The 20,837-nt window shown below is 41.3% G+C and overlaps 8 pseudogenes; all 8 read left to right on the forward strand.

Moving 5' to 3' along the window:
• The first annotated feature begins 3,971 nt into the window (after positions 1-3,971).
• LOC149649985 (5S ribosomal RNA) lies at positions 3,972-4,090 on the forward strand (annotated as a pseudogene).
• Positions 4,091-4,227: 137 nt separating this feature from the next.
• On the forward strand, positions 4,228-4,346 carry LOC149649986 (5S ribosomal RNA; annotated as a pseudogene).
• A 138-nt stretch (positions 4,347-4,484) lies between these two features.
• Positions 4,485-4,603, forward strand: LOC149649987 (5S ribosomal RNA; annotated as a pseudogene).
• A 137-nt stretch (positions 4,604-4,740) lies between these two features.
• On the forward strand, positions 4,741-4,859 carry LOC149649988 (5S ribosomal RNA; annotated as a pseudogene).
• A 138-nt stretch (positions 4,860-4,997) lies between these two features.
• LOC149649989 (5S ribosomal RNA) lies at positions 4,998-5,116 on the forward strand (annotated as a pseudogene).
• Positions 5,117-5,477: 361 nt separating this feature from the next.
• Positions 5,478-5,596, forward strand: LOC149649990 (5S ribosomal RNA; annotated as a pseudogene).
• A 137-nt stretch (positions 5,597-5,733) lies between these two features.
• Positions 5,734-5,852, forward strand: LOC149649991 (5S ribosomal RNA; annotated as a pseudogene).
• Positions 5,853-6,213: 361 nt separating this feature from the next.
• On the forward strand, positions 6,214-6,337 carry LOC149649992 (5S ribosomal RNA; annotated as a pseudogene).
• Positions 6,338-20,837: the final 14,500 nt, after the last annotated feature.

The raw sequence follows: 20,837 nt of genomic DNA on the forward strand, positions 1-20,837 counted from the left end.
CTGTTTGTCGTAGCTCAATGTTTTTAGTATGGTTAGATGGGGGACAAATTGGACTATAACATATCCTAAGGACATCCCCGTATCTCTAGTAGACACAGAGTTATGGGCCTTGCAAAGTATAGTCTAATGCATTTCCTATGGAGGGGTTTGTTTGTTCACGTATTGCTTAACTACTTGACCCTGTTCTTTCGATTAAAAATAATAACATATCTTTAGTGTAGAGGTTATCGCATCCGCCTCACTCCCGGAAGGCCACAGTTTCGAAACCGCGAAGTTTTTTTTTTTGCTTGGAACATGCAAAGACCTTTAAAATTATCCGAACATTTGTGTCAAGGTCACATTATTTACATCCCCGTACCTCTGGTAGAACCAGAGTTACAAGCCTCCTGAATTTAGTCTAATGTATTTCCTATGGAGGGGTTTGTTTGTTTACGATTAGCTTAATTACTCGACTACTGTTTGTCGAAGCCCTAATTCTTAGTATGGCTAGATGGGGGACAAATTGGTCTATAACATACTCAAAGGACATCCCCGTATCTCCAGTAGAAACAGAGTTACGAGCCTGCAAAGTTTATTTTCAAAAATCAAAAGTAACCTTCTAACAATAAGTGAGACAAAAAGTAAGTTGACGACGATATTGCGGTAGCCTCAAGTTTAAAGTATCCTTGTATGGGGAGCAAAGAGTACTATAACATATCCAAAGGAGATCCCAGTATCTCTTGTAGAACAAGAGTTATGAGCCTCCAAAGTTTAGTGCAAAAATCATAAGTAACATAATAAAAATAAGTGAGACGATACAAAAGTTGACGAACATTTTGCTTAATTTCTCGGCCCCTTTTTGTCGTAGCTCAATGTTTTTAGTATGGTTAGATGGGGGACAAATTGGAATAAAACATACTCAAAGGACATCCCCGTATTTCCAGTAGAAACAGAGTTACGAGCCTGCAAAGTATAGTCTAATGCATTTCCTATGGAGGGGTTGTTTGTTTACGTTTAGCTTAATTACTCGGCCCCTGTTTCTCGTAGCCCAAAGTTTTTAGTATGGTTAGATGGGAAGCAAATTGGACTATAACATATCCTAAGGACATCCCCGTATCTCAAGTAGACACAGAAAAATGGGCCTGCAAAGTATAGTCTAATGCATTTCCTATGGAGGGGTTTGTTTGTTTACGATTAGCTTAATTACTCGACTACTGTTTGTCGTAGCCCTAATTCTTAGTATGGCTAGATGGGGGACAAATTGGTCTATAACATACTCAAAGGACATCCCCGTATCTCCAGTAGAAACAGAGTTACGAGCCTGCAAAGTTTTTTTTCAAAAATCAAAAGTAACCTTCTAACAATAAGTGAGACAAAAAATAAGTTGACGACGATATTGAGGTAGCCTCAAGTTTAAAGTATCCTTGTATGGGGAGCAAAGAGTACTATAACATATCCAAAGGAGATCCCAGTATCTCTTGTAGAACAAGAGTTATGAGCCTCCAAAGTTTAGTGCAAAAATCATAAGTAACATAATAAAATAAGTGAGACGATACCAAAGTTAACGAACATTTTGCTTAATATCTCGGCCCCTGTTTGTCGTAGCTCAATGTTTTAAGTATGGTTAGATGGGGGACAATTTGGTCTATAACATATCCTAGGGACATCCCCGTATCTCTAGTAGACACAGAGTTATGGGCCTGCAAAGTATAGTCTAATGCATTTCCTATGGACGGCATGTTTTTTTACGTTTAGCTTAAATACTCGGCCCCTGTTTGTCGTAGCTCAATGTTTTTAGTATGGTTAGATGGGGGACAAATTGGACTATAACATACTCAAAGGACATCCCCGTATCTCCAGTAGAAACAGAGTTACGAGCCTGCAAAGTAGAGTCTAATGCATTTTCTATGGAGGGGTTTGTTTGTTCACGTATTGCTTAACTACTTGACGCTGTTCTTTCGATTAAAAATTATAACATATCTTTAGTGTAGAGGTTATCGCATCCGCCTCACTCCCGGAAGGCCACAGGTTCGAAACCGCGAAGTTTTTTTTTTTTGCTTGGAACATGCAAAGACCTTTATAATTATCCGAACATTTGTGTCAAGGTCACATTATTTACATCCCCGTACCTCTGGTAGAACCAGAGTTACAAGCCTCCAGAATTTAGTCTAATGTATTTCCTATGGAGGGGTTTGTTTGTTTACGATTAGCTTAATTACTCGACTACTGTTTGTCGAAGCCCTAATTCTTAGTATGGCTAGATGGGGGACAAATTGGTCTATAACATACTCAAAGGACATCCCCGTGTCTCCAGTGGAAACAGAGTTACGAGCCTGCAAAGTTTATTTTCAAAAATCAAAAGTAACCTTCTAACAATAAGTGAGACAAAAAGTAAGTTGACGACGATATTGCGGTAGCCTCAAGTTTAAAGTATCCTTGTATGGGGAGCAAAGAGTACTATAACATATCCAAAGGAGATCCCAGTATCTCTTGTAGAACAAGAGTTATGAGCCTCCAAAATTTAGTGCAAAAATCATAAGTAACATAATAAAAATAAGTGAGACGATACCAAAGTTGACGAACATTTTGCTTAATTTCTCGGCTCCTTTTTGTCGTAGCTCAATGTTTTTAGTATGGTTAGATGGGGGAAAAATTGGAATAAAACATACTCAAAGGACATCCCCGTATTTCCAGTAGAAACAGAGTTACGAGCCTGCAAAGTATAGTCTAATGCATTTCCTATGGAGGGGTTGTTTGTTTACGTTTAGCTTAATTACTCGGCCCCTGTTTGTCGTAGCCCAAAGTTTTTAGTATGGTTAGATGGGAAACAAATTGGACTATAACATATCCTAAGGACATCCCCGTATCTCAAGTAGACACAGAGTAATGGGCCTGCAAAGTATAGTCTAATGCATTTCCTATGGAGGGGTTTGTTTGTTTACGATTAGCTTAATTACTCGACTACTGTTTGTCGTAGCCCTAATTCTTAGTATGGCTAGATGGGGGACAAATTGGTCTATAACATACTCAAAGGACATCCCCGTATCTCCAGTAGAAACAGAGTTACGAGCCTGCAAAGTTTTTTTTCAAAAATCAAAAGTAACCTTCTAACAATAAGTGAGACAAAAAATAAGTTGACGACGATATTGAGGTAGCCTCAAGTTTAAAGTATCCTTGTATGGGGAGCAAAGAGTACTATAACATATCCAAAGGAGACCCCAGTATCTCTTGTAGAACAAGAGTTATGAGCCTCCAAAGTTTAGTGCAAAAATCATAAGTAACATAATAAAATAAGTGAGACGATACCAAAGTTGACGAACATTTTGCTTAATATCTCGGCCCCTGTTTGTCGTAGCTCAATGTTTTTAGTATGGTTAGATGGGGGACAATTTGGTCTATAACATATCCTAGGGACATCCCCGTATCTCTAGTAGACACAGAGTTATGGGCCTGCAAAGTATAGTCTAATGCATTTCCTATGGAGGGGTTGTTTGTTTACGTTTTGCTTAATTACTCGGCCCCTGTTTGTCGTAGCCCAAAGTTTTTAGTATGGTTAGATGGGAAACAAATTGGACTATAACATATCCTAAGGACATCCCCGTATCTCAAGTAGACACAGAGTAATGGGCCTGCAAAGTATAGTCTAATGCATTAAATTTTAATAGATATGAAAAAAGCAAACACGTTTTCTTTTTGTTATTGTTTTAAAATGATGAAGGTTAATTTGTCTCACTTAATTTAAATTCGAATTATTAACTAGCACTCTCGGCAACGGCCAAATCACGCTGAAAACACCGGTTCACGTCCGATCACCGAAGTAAAGCAGCGTCGAGCGCATACAGTACTTGGGAATACTGCGTGCCGTTTGCTTTTTCACTTTTGTTTCCTCTTTTAAATTCCACCAGATATGAAAAAAGCAAACATATCTTCTTTTTGTTATTGTTTTATAAAGATGAAGGTTAATTAAATTCAAATTATTAACTAGCTCTCTCGGCAACGGCCATATCACGCTGAATACACCGGTTCTCGTCCGATAACCGAAGTTAAGCAGCGTCGAGCGCAGTCAGTACTTGGGAGGGCGACCACTTAGGAACACTGCGTGCCGTTAACTTTTTCACTTTTTTTTCCTCTTTTAAATTCCAATAGATATGAAAAAAGCAAACATATTTTCTTTTTGTTATTGTTTGAAAAAGATGAAGGTAAATTTGTCTCACTTAATTTAAATTCGAATTATTATCTAGCACTCTCGGCAACGGCCATATCACGCTGAATACACCGGTTCTCGTCCGATAACCGAAGTTAAGCAGCGTCGAGCGCAGTCATTACTTGGGAGGGAGACCACTTAGGAACACTGCGTGCCGTTGGCTTTTTCACTTTTTTTTCCTCTTTTAAATTTTAATAGATATGAAAAAAGCAAATATATTTTCTTTTTTGTTATTGTTTGAAAAAGATGAAGGTTAATTTGTCTCACTTAATTTAAATTCGAATTATTATCTAGCACTCTCGGCAACGGCCATATCACGCTGAATACACCGGTTCTCGTCCGATAACCGAAGTTAAGCAGCGTCGAGCGCGGTCATTACTTGGGAGGGAGACCACTTAGGAACACTGCGTGCCGTTGGCTTTTTCACTTATTTTTCCTCTTTTAAATTTTAATAGATATGAAAAAAGCAAACATGTTTTCTTTTTGTTATTGTTTTAAAATGATGAAGGTTAATTTGTCTCACTTAATTTAAATTCGAATTATTATCTAGCACTCTCGGCAACGGCCATATCACGCTGAATACACCGGTTCTCGTCCGATAACCGAAGTTAAGCAGCGTCGAGCGCAGTCATTACGTGGGAGGGAGACCACTTAGGAACACTGCGTGCCGTTGGCTTTTTCACTTTTTTTTCCTCTTTTAAATTTTAATAGATATGAAAAAAGCAAATATATTTTCTTTTTTGTTATTGTTTGAAAAAGATGAAGGTTAATTTGTCTCACTTAATTTAAATTCGAATTATTATCTAGCACTCTCGGCAACGGCCATATCACGCTGAATACACCGGTTCTCGTCCGATAACCGAAGTTAAGCAACGTCGAGCGCAGTCATTACTTGGGAGAGAGACCACTTAGGAACACTGCGTGCCGTTGGCTTTTTCACTTTTTTTTCCTCTTTTAAATTTTAATAGATACGTAAAAAGCAAACAGGTTTTCTTTTTGTTATTGTTTTTAAATGATGAAGGTTAATTTGTCTCACTTAATTTAAATCCGAATTATTAAATAGCACTCTCGGCAACGGCCATATCACGCTGAGAACACCGGTTCTCGTCCGATCGCCGACGTTAGCAGCGTCGAGCGCAGTCAGTACTTGGGAATACTGCGTGCCGTTTGCTTTTTCACTTTTGTTTCCTCTTTCAAATTCCACCAGATATGAAAAAAGCAAACATATCTTCTTTTTGTTATTGTTTTATAAAGATGAAAGTTAATTAAATTCAAATTATTATCTAGCACTCTCGGCAACGGCCATATCACGCTGAATACACCGATTCTCGTCCGATAACCGAAGTTAAGCAGCGTCGAGCGCGGTCATTACTTGGGAGGGAGACCACTTAGGAACATTGCGTGCCGTTGGCTTTTTCACTTATTTTTCCTCTTTTAAATTTTAATAGATATGAAAAAAGCAAACATGTTTTCTTTTTGTTATTGTTTTAAAATGATGAAGGTTAATTTGTCTCACTTAATTTAAAATCGAATTATTAACTAGCACTCTCGGTAACGGCCATATCACGCTGAATACACCGGTTCTCGTCCGATAACCGAAGTTAAGCAGCGTCGAGCGCAGTCAGTACTTGGGAGGGCGACCACTTAGGAACACTGCGTGGCGTTGGCTTTTTCACTTTTTTTTCCTCTTTTAAATTCCAATAGATATGAAAAAAGCAAACATATTTTCTTTTTGTTATTGTTTGAAAAATATGAAGGTTAATTTGTCTCACTTAATTTAAATTCGAATTATTATCTAGCACTCTCGGCAACGGCCATATCACGCTGAGAACACCGGTTCTCGTCCGATCGCCGACGTTAGCAGCGTCGAGCGCAGTCAGTACTTGGGAATACTGCGTGCCGTTTGCTTATTCACTTTTGTTTCCTCTTTCAAATTCCACCAGATATGAAAAAAGCAAACATATATTCTTTTTGTTATTGTTTTATAAAGATGAAAGTTAATTAAATTCAAATTATTAACTAGCACTCTCGGCAACGGCCATATCACGCTGAATGCACCGGTTCTCGTCCGATAACCGAAGTTAAGCAGCGTCGAGCGCAGTCACTACTTGGGAGGGAGACCACTTAGGATAGGAACACTGCGTGCCGTTGACTTTTTCACTTTTTTTTCCTCTTTTAAATTTTAATAGATATGAAAAAAGCAAACATGTTTTCTTTTTGTTATTGTTTTAAAATGATGAAGGTTAATTTGTCTCACTTAATTTAAATTCGAATTATTAACTAGCACTCTCGGCAACGGCCATATCACGCTGAATACACCGGTTCACGTCCGATCACCGAAGTTAAGCAATACGTGAACAAACAAACCCCTCCATAGAAAATGCCTTAGACTATACTTTGCAGGCTCGTAACTCTGTTTTTACTGGAGATACGGGGATGTCCTTAGGATATGTTATAGTCCAAATTGTCCCTCATCTAACCATACTAAAAACATTGAGCTACGACAAACAGGGGCCGAGATATTAAGCAAAATGTTCGTCAACTTTGGTATCGTCTCACTTTTTTTTATTATGTTACTTATGATTTTTGCACTAAACTTTGGAGGCTCATAACTCTTGTTCTACAAGAGATACTGGGATCTCCTTTGGATATGTTATAGTACTCTTCGCTCCCCATACAAGGATACTTTAAACTTGAGGCTACCTCAATATCGTCGTCAACTTATTTTTTGTCTCACTTATTGTTAGAAGGTTACTTTTGATTTTTGAAAATAAACTTTGCAGGCTCGTAACTCTGTTTCTACTGGAGATACGGGGATGTCCTTCGAGTATGTTATAGACCAATTTGTCTCCCATCTAGTCATACTAAGAATTAGGGCTACGACAAACAGTAGTCGAGTAATTAAGCTAATCGTAAACAAACAAACCCCTCCATAGGAAATACATTAGACTAAATTCTGGAGGCTCGTAACTCTGGTTCTACCAGAGATACGGGATGTAAATAATGTGACCTTGACACAAATGTTCGGATAATTATAAAGGTCTTTGCATGTTCCAAGCAAAAAAAAAAACTTCGCGGTTTCAAACCTGTGGCCTTCCGGGAGTGAGGCGGATGCGATAACCGCTACACTAAAGATATGTTATTATTTTTAATCGAAGGAACAGGGTCAAGTAATTAAGCAATACGTGAACAAACAAACCCCTCCATAGAAAATGCATTAAACTATACTTTGCAGGCTCGTAACTCTGTTTCTACAGGAGATTTGGGGATGTCCTTTGAGTATGTTATAGTCCAATTTGTCCCCCATCTAACCATACTAAAAACATTGAGCTACGACAAACAGGGGCCGAGTAATTAAGCTAAACGTAAACAAACAACCCCTCCATAGGAAATGCATTAGACTATACTTTGCAGGCCCATTACTCTGTGTCTACTTGAGATACGGGGATGTCCTTAGGATATGTTATAGTCCAATTTGTTTCCCATCTAACCATACTAAAAACTTTGGGCTACGACAAACAGGGGCCGAGTAATTAAGCTAAACGTAAACAAACAACCCCTCCATAGGAAATGCATTAGACTATACTTTGCAGGCTCGTAACTCTGTTTCTACTAGAGATACGGGGATGTCCTTTGAGTATGTTTTATTCCAATTTGTCCCCCATCTAACCATACTAAAAACATTGAGCTACGACAAACAGGGGCCGAGATATTAAGCAAAATGTTCGTCAACTTTGGTATCGTCTCACTTATTTTTATTATGTTACTTATGATTTTTGCACTAAACTTTGGAGGCTCATAACTCTTGTTCTACAAGAGATACTGGGATCTCCTTTGGATATGTTATAGTACTCTTTGCTCCCCATACGAGGATACTTTAAACTTGAGGCTACCGCAATATCGTCGTCAACTTACTTTTTGTCTCACTTATTGTTAGAAGGTTACTTTTGATTTTTGAAAATAAACTTTGCAGGCTCGTAACTCTGTTTCTACTGGAGATACGGGGATGTCCTTTGAGTATGTTATAGACCAATTTGTTCCCCATCTAGCCATACTAAGAATTAGGGCTACGACAAACAGTAGTCGAGTAATTAAGCTAATCGTAAACAAACAAACCCCTCCATAGGAAATACATTAGACTAAATTCTGGAGGCTCGTAACTCTGGTTCTACCAGAGATACGGGGATGTAAATAATGTGACCTTGACACAAATGTTCGGATAATTATAAAGGTCTTTGCATGTTCCAAGCAAAAAAAAAACTTCGCGGTTTCGAACCTGTGGCCTTCCGGGAGTGAAGTATGCTTCTTTGGCCGTGAAACGTCGATTTTGAAAATGTTATTAAAAATCGAGGTAAATTTTTAATTATTGTTCAATCAAGATGAAATCACTTTCAAAGAGTGTTTTATAGGGAATTAAGCTGAATTCGGTCAAACATTTCTCCAAAAAAATGCATTCAAAAGTGTACCGAAAAAATCGCATGTTTTTTTTCTTCAAGATACAATATCCGTGACAACGATTTCTTATTGAAAATTGAATTTTAACAGTTTTTTGAATGAATATCGTTACATTGCTTGAATTAAAGCAAAAAGTATAAAAATAATGGTTTCAGTGGTTATATTTGAAAATAGTGAAGAAATACTCAAAATGTGCTTCTTTGGCCGTGAAACGTCGATTTTGAAAATGTTATTAAAAATCGAGGTATATTTTTATTTATTGTTCAATCGAGATGAAATCACTTTTAATGAGTGTTTTATAGGGAATTAAGCTGAATTCGGTCAAAAATTTCTCCTGAAAAAAATGCATTCAAAAAAGTACCGAAAAAATCGCATGTTTTTCTTCTTCAAGATACAAAATCCGTGACAACGATTTCTTATTGAAAAATTTAATTTTAACAGTTTTTTGATTGAATATCGTTACATTTGCTTGAATTAAAGCAAAAAGTATAAAAATAATGCTTTCAGTGAACATATTTGAAAATAGTGAAGAAATACTCAAAGTATGCTTCTTTGGCCGTGAAACGTCGATTTTGAAAATGTTATTAAAAGTCGAGGTATATTTTTATTTATTGTTCAATCGAGATGAAATCACTTTTAATGAGTGTTTTATAGGGAATTAAGCTGAATTCGGTCAAAAATTTCTCCTGAAAAAAATGCATTCAAAAAAGTACCGAAAAAATCGCATGTTTTTCTTCTTCAAGATACAAAATCCGTGACAACGATTTCTTATTGAAAAATTTAATTTTAACAGTTTTTTGATTGAATATCGTTACATTTGCTTGAATTAAAGCAAAAAGTATAAAAATAATGCTTTCAGTGAACATATTTGAAAATAGTGAAGAAATACTCAAAGTATGCTTCTTTGGCCGTGAAACGTCGATTTTGAAAATGTTATTAAAAATCGAGGTATATTTTTATTTATTGTTCAATCGAGATGAAATCACTTTCAATGAGTGTTTTATAGGGAATTAAGCTGAATTCGGTCAAAAATTTCTCCAGAAAAAAATTCATTCAAAAAAGTACCGAAAAAATCGCAGGTTTTTCTTCTTCAAGACACAAAATCCGTGAATACGATTTCTTATTGAAAATTGAATTTTAACAGTTTTTTGAATGAATATCGTTACATTGCTTGAATTAAAGCAAAAAGTATAAAAATAATGGTTTCAAAGAATATATTTGAAAATAGTGAAGAAATACTCAAAGTATGCTTCTTTGGCCGTGAAACGTCGATTTTGAAAATGTTATTAAAAATCGAGGTATATTTTTATTTATTGTTCAATCGAGATGAAATCACTTTTAATGAGTGTTTTATAGGGAATTAAGCTGAATTCGGTCAAAAATTTCTCCTGAAAAAAATGCATTCAAAAAAGTACCGAAAAAATCGCATGTTTTTCTTCTTCAAGATACAAAATCCGTGACAACGATTTCTTATTGAAAAATTTAATTTTAACAGTTTTTTGATTGAATATCGTTACATTTGCTTGAATTAAAGCAAAAAGTATAAAAATAATGCTTTCAGTGAACATATTTGAAAATAGTGAAGAAATACTCAAAGTATGCTTCTTTGGCCGTGAAACGTCGATTTTGAAAATGTTATTAAAAATCGAGGTATATTTTTATTTATTGTTCAATCGAGATGAAATCACTTTTAATGAGTGTTTTATAGGGAATTAAGCTGAATTCGGTCAAAAATTTCTCCTGAAAAAAATGCATTCAAAAAAGTACCGAAAAAATCGCATGTTTTTCTTCTTCAAGATACAAAATCCGTGACAACGATTTCTTATTGAAAAATTTAATTTTAACAGTTTTTTGATTGAATATCGTTACATTTGCTTGAATTAAAGCAAAAAGTATAAAAATAATGCTTTCAGTGAACATATTTGAAAATAGTGAAGAAATACTCAAAGTATGCTTCTTTGGCCGTGAAACGTCGATTTTGAAAATGTTATTAAAAATCGAGGTATATTTTTATTTATTGTTCAATCGAGATGAAATCACTTTCAATGAGTGTTTTATAGGGAATTAAGCTGAATTCGGTCAAAAATTTCTCCAGAAAAAAATTCATTCAAAAAAGTACCGAAAAAATCGCAGGTTTTTCTTCTTCAAGACACAAAATCCGTGAATACGATTTCTTATTGAAAATTGAATTTTAACAGTTTTTTGAATGAATATCGTTACATTGCTTGAATTAAAGCAAAAAGTATAAAAATAATGGTTTCAAAGAATATATTTGAAAATAGTGAAGAAATACTCAAAGTATGCTTCTTTGGCCGTGAAACGTCGATTTTGAAAATGTTATTAAAAATCGAGGTAAATTTTTAATTATTGTTCAATCGAGATGAAATCACTTTCAATGAGTGTTTTATAGGGAATTAAGCTGAATTCGGTCAAAGATTTCTCAAGAAAAAAATGCATTCAAAAAAGTACCGAAAAAAATCGTTACATCTGAGACATCACAACACCGCTCCCGGATGGGCTAGAACCTCCAACCTATTGGTTAACAGCCGAACGCGCTAACCATTGAGCCACGAAAGCTCAGAAATTAAATGGTTGTCAGGTATTGTTGAAAAGTTACGACTTTTCAAGCTACATCTGAGACCCCACAAAACCTCTCTCGTTTGGGCTCGAACCACCAACCTTTCGGTTAACAGCTGAACGCGCTGACCATTGCGCCACTGAAGCCCAAAAATTAAATGTTCGTCAGGTATTGTGGAAAAACTCCGACATTTTACGTTACATCTGAGACGTCACAACACTTCTCCCGGATGGGCTCGAACCACCAACCTATTGGTTAACAGCCGAACGCGCTAACCATTGAGCCACGGAAGCCCAAAGTTAAATGCTCGTCAGGTATTGTGTAAAAACCTTGACATTTTACGTTACATCTGAGACCTCACAACACCGCTCCCGGATGGGCTCGAACCACCAACCTATTGGTTAACAGCCGAACGCGCTCACCATTGCGCCACGGAAGCCCAAAATTTAAATGGTCGTCAGGTGTTGTGGAAAAAACCTTGACTTTTTACATCACATCTGAGACGTCACAACACCGCTCCCGGATGGGCTCGAACCACACACCTATTAGTTAACAGCCGAACGCGCTAACCTTTGAGCCACGGAAGCTCACAAATTAAATGGTTGTCAGGTATTGTAGATAATTTATGACTTTTTACGTTACATCTGAGACCCTACAACACCTCTTCCGGGTGGGCTTGAACCACCAGCCTTTCGATTAACAGTTGAACGCGCTAATAATTGCGCCAAGGAAGCCCAAAAATTAAATGTTCGTCAGGTATTGTGGAAAAACTCTGACATTTTACGTTACATCTGAGACCTCACAACACCGCTCCCGGAAGGGCTCGAACAACCAACCTATTGGTTAACAGCCGAACGCGCTAACCATTGCGCCACGGAAGCCCAAAAATTAAATGTTCGTCAGGTATTGTGGAAAAACTCTGACATTTTACGTTACATCTGAGACCTCACAACACCGCTCCCGGATGGGCTCGAACCACCAACCTATTGGTTAACAGCCGAACGCGCTAACCATTGAGCCACGGAAGCTCAGAGACTAAATGGTTGTCAGGTATTGTGGATAAGTTATGACTTATTACGTTACATCTGAGACCCTACAACACCTCTCACGGTTGGGCTCGAACCACCAACCTTTCGGTTGACAGCTGAACGCGCTAACCATTGCGCCAAGGAAGCCCAAAAAATAAATGGTCGTCAGGTATTGTGGAAAAACTTTGTCTTTCTACGTTGCATTTGAGATCCCACAACACCGCTCCCGGGTGGGCTCGAACCACCACCCTATTGGTTAAAAGCTGAACGCGCTAACCATTCAGCCACGGAAGCTCAGAAATTAAATGGTCGTCACGTATTGTGGAAAAGTTTTGACTTTTTACGCTACATCTGAGACCCCACAACACCTCTCCCGGTTGGGCTCGAACCACCAACGTTTCGGTTAACAGCCGAACGCGCTAACCATTGCGCCATGGAAGCCCAAAAATTAAATGATCGTCAGGTATTGTGGAAAAACCTTGACTTTTTACGTCACTTCTGAGACCTCACAACACCGCTCCCGGATGGGCTCGAACCCCCAACCTATTGGTTAACAGCCGAACGCGCTAACCATTGAGCCACGGAAGCTCAGAAATTAAATGGTCGTCACGTATTGTGGAAAAACTTTGGCTTTCTATGTTACATTTGAGATCCCACAACACCGCTCCTGGGTGGGCTCGAACCACCAACCTATTGGTTAACAGCCGAACGCGTTAACCATTGCGCCACGGAAGCCCAAAAATTAAATGGTCGTCAGGTATTGTGGAAAAACTTTGGCTTTCTACGTTACGTTTGAGATCCCACAACGCCGCTCCCGGGTGGGCTCGAACCACTAACCTATTTGTTAACTGCTGAACGCGCTAACCATTGCGCCACGGAAGCTAAAAATTAAATGCTCGTCAGGTATTGTGTAAAAACCTTGACTTTTTACGTCACATCTGAGACCTCACAACACCGCTCCCGGATGGGCTCGAACCACCAACCTATTGGTTAACAGCCGAACGCGCTAACCATTGCGCCACGGAAGCCCAAAAATTAAATGTTCGTCAGGTATTGTGGAAAAACTCTGACATTTTACGTTACATCTGAGACCTCACAACACCGCTCCCGGATGGGCTCGAACCACCAACCTATTGGTTAACAGCCGAACGCGCTAACCATTGAGCCACGGAAGCTCAGAGATTAAATGGTTGTCAGGTGTTGTGGATAAGTTTTGACTTTTTACGCTACATCTGAGACCCCACAACACCTCTCCCGGTTGGGCTCGAACCACCAACCTTTCGGTTAACAGCCGAACGCGCTAACCATTGCGCCATGGAAGCCCAAAAATTAAATGTTCGTCAGGTATTGTGGAAAAACCTTGACTTTTTACGTCACTTCTGAGACCTCACAACACCGCTCCCGGATGGGCTCGAACCACCAACCTATTGGTTAACAGCCGAACGCGCTAACCATTGAGCCACGGAAGCCCAAAAATTAAATGTTCGTCAGTTATTGTGGAAAAACTTTGTCTTTCTACGTTACATTTGAGATCCCACAACACCGCTCCCGGGTGGGCTCGAACCACCACCCTATTGGTTAAAAGCTGAACGCGCTAACCATTCAGCCACGGAAGCTCAGAAATTAAATGTTTATCACGTATTGTGGAAAAACTTTGGCTTTCTACGTTACATTTGAGATCCCACAACACCGCTCGCGGGTGGGCTCGAACCACCAACCTATTTGTTAACAGCCGAACGCGTTAACCATTGCGCCACGGAAGCCCAAAAATTAAATGGTCGTCAGGTATTGTGGAAAAACTTTGGCTTTCTACGTTACGTTTGAGATCCCACAACGCCGCTCCCGGGTGGGCTCGAACCACTAGCCTCTCGATTAACAGCTGAACGCGCTAACCATTGCGCCACGGAAGCCCAAAAATTCAATGGTCGTCCGGTATTGTGGAAAAACCTGGACTTTTTACGTAACATCTGAGACCTCATAGCACCGCTCCCGGGTGTGCTCGAACCACCAACCTTTCTGTTAACAGCCGAACGCGCTAACGATTGCGCCACGGAAGCCCCAAAATTAAATGGTCGTCCGGTATTGTGGAAAAACCTGGACTTTTTACGTCACATCTGAGACGTCACAACACCGCTCCCGGATGGGCTCGAACCACCAACCTATTGGTTAACAGCCGAACGCGCTAATCATTGAGCCACGGAAGCTCAGAAATTAAATGGTTTTCACGTATTGCGGAAAATGTTTGACTTTTTACGCTACATCTGAGACCCCACAACACCTCTCTCGGGTGGGCACGAACCTTCAACCTTTCGATTAACAGCTGAACGCGCTAATCATTGCGCCACGGAAGCCCAAGAATTAAATGGTCGTCAGGTATTGTGGAAAAACATTGGCTTTCTACGTTACGTTTGAGATCCCACAACACCGCGCCCGGGTGGGCTCGAACCACCAACCTAATGGTTAACAGCCGAACGCCCTAACCATTGCGCCACGGAAGCCCAAAAATTAAATGATCGTCAGGTATTGTGGATAAACTTTGGCTTTCTACGTTACATTTGAGATCCCACAACGCCGCCCCCGGGTGGGCTCGAACCACTAACCTATTGGTTAACAGCCGAACGCGCTAACCATTGAGCCACGGAGGCTCAGAAATTAAATGGTTGTCACGTATTGTGGAAACGTTTTGACTTTTAACGCTACATCTGAGACCCCACAACACCTCTCCCGGTTGGGCTCGAACCACAAACCTTTCGATTAACAGCTGAACGCGCTAACCATTGCGCCACGGAAGCCCTAAAATTCAATGTTCGTCAGGTATTGTGGAAAAACCTTGACTTTTTACCTCACATCTGAGACCTCACAACACCGCTCCCGGATGGGCTCGAACCACCAACCTATTGGTTAACAGCCGAACGCGCTAACCATTGAGCCACGGAAGCTCAGAAATTAAATGGTTGTCACGTATTGTGGATAAGTTTTGACTTTTTACGCTACATCTGAGACCCCACAACACCTCTTCCGGGTGGGCCTGAACCACCAGCCTTTCGATTAACAGTTGAACGCGCTAATAATTGCGCCAGGGAAGCCCAAAAATTAAATGTTCGTCAGGTATTGTGGAAAAACTCTGACATTTTACGTTACATCTGAGACCTCACAACACCGCTCCCGGATGGGCTCTAACCACCAACCTATTGGTTAACAGCCGAACGCGCTAACCATTCAGCCACGGAAGCTCAGAAATTAAATGGTCGTCCGGTATTGTGGAAAAACCTGGACTTTTTACGTAACATCTGAGACCTCATAGCACCGCTCCCGGGTGTGCTCGAACCACCAACCTTTCTGTTAACAGCCGAACGCGCTAACGATTGCGCCACGGAAGCCCAAAAATTAAATGGTCGTCCGGTATTGTGGAAAAACCTTGACTTTTTACGTCACATCTAAGACGTCACAACACCGCTCCCGGATGGGCTCGAACCTTCAACCTTTCGATTAACAGCTGAACGCGCTAATCATTGCGCCACGGAAGCCTAAAAATTAAATGGTAGTCACGTATTGTGGGTAGGTTTTGACTTTTTACACTACATCTGAGACCCCACAACACCTCTTCCGGGTGGGCTTGAACCGCCAGCCTTTCGACTAACAGCTGAACGAGCTGACCATTGCGCCACGGAAGCCCAAAAATTAAATGGTCGTCAGGTATTGTGGAAAAATTTTGGCTTTCAACGTTACATTTGAGATCCCAAAATACCGCTCCCGGGTGGGCTCGAACCACCAACCTATTGGTTAACAGCCGAATTCGCTAACCATTGAGCCACGGAAGCTCAGAATTTAAGTGGTTGTCACATATTGTGGAAAAGTTTTAACATTTTACGTTACATTTGAGACGTCACAACACCGCTCCCGGATGGGCTCGAACCACCAACCTTTCGGTTAACAGCTGAACGCGCTAATCATTGCGCCACGGAAGCCCAAAAATTGAATGTTCGTCAGGTATTGTGGAAAAACTCTGACATTTTACGTTACATCTGAGACGTCACAACACTTCTCCCGGATGGGCTCGAACCACCAACCTATTGGTTAACAGCCGAACGCGCTAACCATTGAGCCACGGAAGCCCAAAGTTAAATGCTCGTCAGGTATTGTGTAAAAACCTTGACATTTTACGTTACATCTGAGACCTCACAACACCGCTCCCGGATGGGCTCGAACCACCAACCTATTGGTTAACAGCCGAACGCGCTAACCATTGAGCCACGGAAGCTCAGAAATTAAATGGTTGTCACGTATTGTGGATAAGTTTTGACTTTTTACGCTACATCTGAGACCCCACAACACCTCTTCCGGGTGGGCCTGAACCACCAGCCTTTCGATTAACAGTTGAACGCGCTAATAATTGCGCCAGGGAAGCCCAAAAATTAAATGTTCGTCAGGTATTGTGGAAAAACTCTGACATTTTACGTTACATCTGAGACCTCACAACACCGCTCCCGGATGGGCTCTAACCACCAACCTATTGGTTAACAGCCGAACGCGCTAACCATTCAGCCACGGAAGCTCAGAAATTAAATGGTCGTCCGGTATTGTGGAAAAACCTGGACTTTTTACGTAACATCTGAGACCTCATAGCACCGCTCCCGGGTGTGCTCGAACCACCAACCTTTCTGTTAACAGCCGAACGCGCTAACGATTGCGCCACGGAAGCCCAAAAATTAAATGGTCGTCCGGTATTGTGGAAAAACCTTGACTTTTTACGTCACATCTAAGACGTCACAACACCGCTCCCGGATGGGCTCGAACCTTCAACCTTTCGATTAACAGCTGAACGCGCTAATCATTGCGCCACGGAAGCCTAAAAATTAAATGGTAGTCACGTATTGTGGGTAGGTTTTGACTTTTTACACTACATCTGAGACCCCACAACACCTCTTCCGGGTGGGCTTGAACCGCCAGCCTTTCGACTAACAGCTGAACGAGCTGACCATTGCGCCACGGAAGCCCAAAAATTAAATGGTCGTCAGGTATTGTGGAAAAATTTTGGCTTTCAACGTTACATTTGAGATCCCAAAATACCGCTCCCGGGTGGGCTCGAACCACCAACCTATTGGTTAACAGCCGAATTCGCTAACCATTGAGCCACGGAAGCTCAGAATTTAAGTGGTTGTCACATATTGTGGAAAAGTTTTAACATTTTACGTTACATTTGAGACGTCACAACACCGCTCCCGGATGGGCTCGAACCACCAACCTTTCGGTTAACAGCTGAACGCGCTAATCATTGCGCCACGGAAGCCCAAAAATTGAATGTTCGTCAGGTATTGTGGAAAAACTCTGACATTTTACGTTACATCTGAGACCTCACAACACCGCTCCCGGATGGGCTCGAACCACCAACCTATTGGTTAACAGCCGAACGCGCTAACCATTGCGCCACGGAAGACCAAAAATTAAATGGTCGTCAGGTGTTGTGGAAAAAACCTTGACTTTTTACGTCACATCTGAGACGTCACAAAACCGCTCCCGGATGGGCTCGAACCACACACCTATTGGTAAACAGCCGAACGCGCTAACCTTTGAGCCACGGAAGCTCAGAAATTAAATGGTTGTCAGGTATTGTGGATAAGTTATGACTTTTTACGTTACATGTGTGACCCTACAACACCTCTTCCGGTTGGGCTCGAACCACCAACCTTTCGGTTAACAGCCGAACGCGCTAACCATTCAGCCACGGAAGCTCAGAAATTAAATGGTTGTCACGTATTGTGGAAAAATTTTGACTTTTTACGCTACATCTGAGACCCCACAACACCTCTCCCGGTTGGGCTCGAACCACCAACCTTTCGATTAACAGCTGAACGCGCTAACCATTGCGCCACGGAAGCCCAAAAATTCAATGTTCGTCAGGTATTGTGGAAAAACCTTGACTTTTTACCTCACATCTGAGACCTCACAACACCGCTCCCGGATGGGCTCGAACCACCAACCTATTGGTTAACAGCCGAACGCGCTAACCATTGAGCCACGGAAGCTCAGAAATTAAATGGTTGTCACGTATTGTGGATAAGTTTTGACTTTTTACGCTACATCTGAGACCCCACAACACCTCTTCCGGGTGGGCCTGAACCACCAGCCTTTCGATTAACAGTTGAACGCGCTAATAATTGCGCCAGGGAAGCCCAAAAATTAAATGTTCGTCAGGTATTGTGGAAAAACTCTGACATTTTACGTTACATCTGAGACCTCACAACACCGCTCCCGGATGGGCTCTAACCACCAACCTATTGGTTAACAGCCGAACGCGCTAACCATTCAGCCACGGAAGCTCAGAAATTAAATGGTTGTCACGTATTGTGGAAAAGTTTTGACTTTTTACGCTACATCTGAGACCCTACAACACCTCTCCCGGTTGGGCTCGAACCACCAACCTTTCGATTAACAGCTGAACGCGCTAACCATTGCGCCACGGAAGCCCAAAAACTCAATGTTCGTCAGGTATTGTGGAAAAACCTTGACTTTTTACGTCACATCTGAGACCTCACAACACCGCTCCCGGATGGGCTCTAACCACCAACCTATTGGTTAACAGCCGAACGCGCTAACCATTGAGCCACGAAGCTCAGAAATTAAATGATCGTCAGGTATTGTGGAAAAACTTTGGCTTTCTACGTTACATTTGAGATCCCACAACGCCGCTCCCGGGTGGGCTCGAACCACTAACCTATTAGTTAACAGCCGAACGCGCTAACCATTGAGCCACGGAAGCTCAGAAATTAAATGGTTGTCACGTATTGTGGAAAAGTTTTGACTTTTTACGCTACATCTGAGACCCCACAACACCTCTCCCGGGTGGGCTCGAACCACCAACCTTTCGATTAACAGCTGAACGCGCTAACCATTGCGCCACGGAAGCCCAAAATTTCAATGTTCGTCAGGTATTGTGGAAAAACTCTGACATTTTATGTTACATCTGAGACGTCACAACACCGCTCCCGGGAGGGCTCAAACCACCAGTCTTTTGAATAGCAGCTGAACGCGCTAACCATTGCGCCACGGAAGCCCAAAAATTAAATGGTCGTCCGGTATTGTGGAAAAACTTTGACTTTTTACGTAACATCTGAGACCTCATAGCACCGCTCCCGGGTGTGCTCGAACCACCAACCTTTCTGTTAACAGCCGAACGCGCTAACGATTGCGCCACGGAAGCCCAAAATTTAAATGGTCGTCCGGTATTGTGGAAAAACCTTGACATTTTACGTTACATCTGAGACCTCACTACACCGCTCCCGGATGGGCTCGAACCACCAACCTATTGGTTAAAAGCCGAACGCGCTAACCATTGCGCCACGGAAGCCCAAAAATTAAATGGTCGTCAGGTGTTGTGGAAAAAAGCTTGGCTTTTTACGTCACACCTGAGACGTCACAACACCTATTCCGGTTGGGCTCGAACCACCAACCTTTCGGTTAACAGCCGAACGCGCTAACCATTGCGCCAAGGAAGCCCAAAAATTTAATGGTCGTCAGGTATTGTGGCAAAACTTTGGCTTTCTACGTTACATTTGAGATCCCACACCACCGCTCCAGGGTGGGCTCGAACCACCAACCTATTGGTTAACAGCCGAACGCGCTAACCATTGAGCCACGGAAGCTCAGAAATTAAAAGGTTGTTACGTATTGTGGAAAAGTTTTGACATTTTACGCTACATCTGAGACCCCACAAAACCTCTCCTGGGTGGGCTCGAACCACCAACCTTTCGATTAACAGCTGAACGCGCTAATTATTGCGCCACGGAAGCCCAAAAATTAAATGTTCGTCAGGTATTGTGGAAAAACTCTGACATTTTACGTTACATTCGAGACGTCACAACACCGCTCCCGGGAGGGCTCAAACCACCAGTCTTTTGAATAGCAGCTGAACGCGCTAACCATTGCGCCACGGAAGCCTAAATATTAAATGGTCGTCATGTATTGTGGAAAAACTCTGACTTTTTACGTTACATCTGAGACCTCACAAAACGCTCCCGGATGGGCTCGAAAAACCAAAATTTCGGTTAAAAGCCGAAAGCGCTAGCCATTGAGCCACGGAAGCTCTGAAATTAAATGGTCGTCCGGTATTGTGGAAAAACTTTGACTTTTTACGTAACATCTGAGACCTTATAGCACCGCTCCCGGGTGTGCTCGAACCACCAAACTTTCTGTTAACAGCCAAACGCACTAACCATTGCGCCAAGGAAGCCCAAATATTAAATATTCGTCAGGTATTGTGGAAAAACTCTGACATTTTACGTCACATCTGAGAACTCACAACACCGCTCCCGGGTGGGCCCGAACCACCAACCTATTGGTTAACAGCCGAACACGCTAAACATTAGGCCACGGAAGCTCAGAAATTAAATCGTTGTCACGTATTGTGGAAAAGTTTTGACTTTTTACGCTACATCTGAGACCCCACAACACCTCTCCCGGGTGGGCTCGAACCACCAACCTTTCGATTAACAGAAGAACGCGCTAACCATTGCGCCACGGAAGCTCAAAAATTAAATGGTCGTCAGGTATTGTGGAAAAACCTTGACTTTTTACGTCACATCTGAGACCTCAC

This window comes from Phalangium opilio, unplaced genomic scaffold, assembly GCF_054372755.1.
Source record: "Phalangium opilio isolate 3A_F unplaced genomic scaffold, DU_Popi_V2 ptg000087l_1, whole genome shotgun sequence".
In the NCBI taxonomy this organism is placed as follows: domain Eukaryota; kingdom Metazoa; phylum Arthropoda; class Arachnida; order Opiliones; family Phalangiidae; genus Phalangium; species Phalangium opilio.